We start from the raw sequence: 2589 nt of genomic DNA on the forward strand, positions 1-2589 counted from the left end.
GGCCTGACAGTGGAGCCACCTTTGGAATCAGAAGGCTCCTGAGAAACTTCTGGTGTAGGATGACTTCAACAGGGAGAGTGGAGCCAGCTGGCGCCTGACGAGCAGCCTGCCGGAGGGCTGTCTCTCTTCTCTGCCCCACTGGTGTTTTATTATCCGGCCGGAAAGGAAGGTGGTGGAACACGTTCTCAGAGCGTTCCTCTGAAAATCAGCATGTCACATTTGTCACTTCGGTAGCTGCTATGGAAGCTGAGGCAGGAAAGGTCTGACACCCTGTTTCATTACTCGGATAGCAATAAATACGTATCAGCACCACGCCGAGCACCCAACCCTAGGAGACGAGTCCTGCATCAACACCCACATTAAGATGTGGAAACCCGGGCCCAGAGAGGTGAAGAACCTCACCCAGAGTCACACAGCTGCTGAGCTGCAGAGCCAGGATTCAAACCCAGGTCGGTCTGACTGCACAGCTGACACTCCTTCTGCAGTGGCAGGCAGCCTTCCCAAGTATTACCCCTCGATCGTGAGGTAAGCGAGCAAAAGACCCACTGATTGCACTTCTGGGAAGGTAAGAAAGGCATCTGCACAAGGATATTTGGAACAGCAAACCGATCTAGATGTCCACTTAAAGGGGGCTGGTCGAATCAGTTATGGTACACCCATACCACAGAAGCACGTGCACGTTTAAAAACTGCCAGGAAGGTCTCCAGCCACGCCACCCTGAACAAGCCCGATCCCGTCTGATCGCGGAAGCTAAGCAGGGTCGGGCCTGGTTAGGACTTGGATGGGAGACTACCTAGGAAGACCAGGTGTTGTAGGTGTAAAAAATAAAAAATAAGGAATGGTAAGCTGACAAGGTCCTTGCAATCTGTGAGGTCAACCAAGGGTTGCCTCACCCTCCCCCCCCGCCAAAAAAATAGCCAGGAAGCCCTCTGTGTGTTGAAATGGAAGAATTTCTAGGATTTATTAAGCGAAAAAAACCCACAGGGGAGAAAAGTGTATTAATATACTACTTTTACATAAAAATTAAAGAAGAACCATCATTTCTGTTTGTATTTGCTTGTATATGCAAAAATAGATTCTGGAAGGATAAATAAGAAACCGAGGGGTTTTGAGGGTGGCTGCGGGGCAGAAACAGGCCAGTCGGCAGGACAGGGAGACAGAGGGAGATTTCATCCTTCACCTTTCTGTAGTTGTCTTTCCCCTTTTTCTTAGTTTTTTGTTGTTGTTGTTGTTGTTGTTGTTGTTTGAAATAATTATAGACACACAAGAAGTTGCACAAACAGTACAGAGAGGTCCCGTGCACCCTCGCGGCCCCTGCCTGTCATTGCGTGTGTAATGCCTGTCTGCTCCGCTCCGAGCTAACAGAAGTGAGACCCGCTTGTGCATCACGCACCCTGTCCTTTCTCCCTAGATATCTGTGGGGTGGTGATAGTGTGTGTGTGGGGGGGGAAGGATAACCAGAAAGCCCCTCATCTTTCTGAGAATAGAATATAACCCCCTCGACTCTGCTCCCCTGTCTTGGAAAGCACTAAACGAGCCACGTGCAGATATGCACTGGCACTTAGAAACAATGCGGTGTCCCCTGATGCAGAGGCCTGGGGCTCATGCTTCACGAGGGGCAAGATCGACGTCCTGCTAACAGAGGGACCCCGGCACCAGCTGTCCCCAGGAAGGTCACAGCCGGCTGGGGAGGGGGTTCATTTCCTGGGTAAGATGGGAAGAGGCTCAGTTCTCATTGCTGGATGGGGCCCTCACGCAGGGCCGAAGCCCATCAGAGGGGAACTTCTCCCGGCATTTGGGTGAGGGCCCCCCAGCTGGGGTCTGCGGGGAACAGAAAGGGAGAGAGCGGGGCAGAGGGCTCTTTCCTCCGGGTCTGGAGGCTGTGGGAGCCAGGCTGAGGGCTTGGAAGTGGGGGCTGCCTGGGAAGAAGCGGGTAGTGAGGGGAAGTGCAAGTGGGAGCCTCGCAAAGGCCTCCGGGGGTGGGGTGAGGCCCTGCACGCGTGTAGACGGGGTTAGCACCCAGTGTCAGTCACACTTCGTGGCTGTGCGTCCGCCATGGAACTGCTCTGTGGGACCTGCCCCGTGGCACACCGGACGGAGTGTGGCACGATGCAGAGCACCCACTGCGGGAGGTCAGGGCTGCTCCCTGCTCATCCTGTGGGCTCCCAGGCCTGGACTCGGGGGAGGGACAAGATCTCCCAGCCATGGTGGCAGCAGGGACACGTGTGGCACACAGTGAACACCTGCATCCCCTGATTGCTCAACAGGCTCTCAGGAAACAACCCTCAAAACAGAAAAGTGGAGACCCTACGAGACTCAGAGAAAAAAAGGAAGGAAAGGAGGGCGGGAAGGAGGGAACGGAGGAGTCTGAGATCAGCCTGGCAGCCTTCACGCTGCTGTTTGACCCAGAGGGTGTCACAACAGGAAGAAGAGCGCATCGGGGCACAGCCAGGGCTCTGGAACCAAATGGCCTGGCTTCAGACGCTGGCCCTGACACTTTGAAGCTGTGCAACTTGGGGAACGTTGCCCAGCTGTTGTGTGCTTTGGTGTCCCATCCCTAAACGGGAATGCTAACCTTCACGGTGGGCC

The 2589-nt window shown here is 54.5% G+C and overlaps 1 pseudogene; it reads left to right on the forward strand.

Annotated features, from left to right (window-relative positions):
- Window positions 1-699: 699 nt before the first annotated feature.
- LOC111744926 lies at window positions 700-818 on the forward strand (annotated as a pseudogene).
- Window positions 819-2589: the final 1771 nt, after the last annotated feature.

Source organism: Pteropus vampyrus, unplaced genomic scaffold (genome assembly GCF_000151845.1).
Source record: "Pteropus vampyrus isolate Shadow unplaced genomic scaffold, Pvam_2.0 Scaffold143, whole genome shotgun sequence".
Taxonomy (NCBI): Eukaryota; Metazoa; Chordata; class Mammalia; order Chiroptera; family Pteropodidae; genus Pteropus; species Pteropus vampyrus.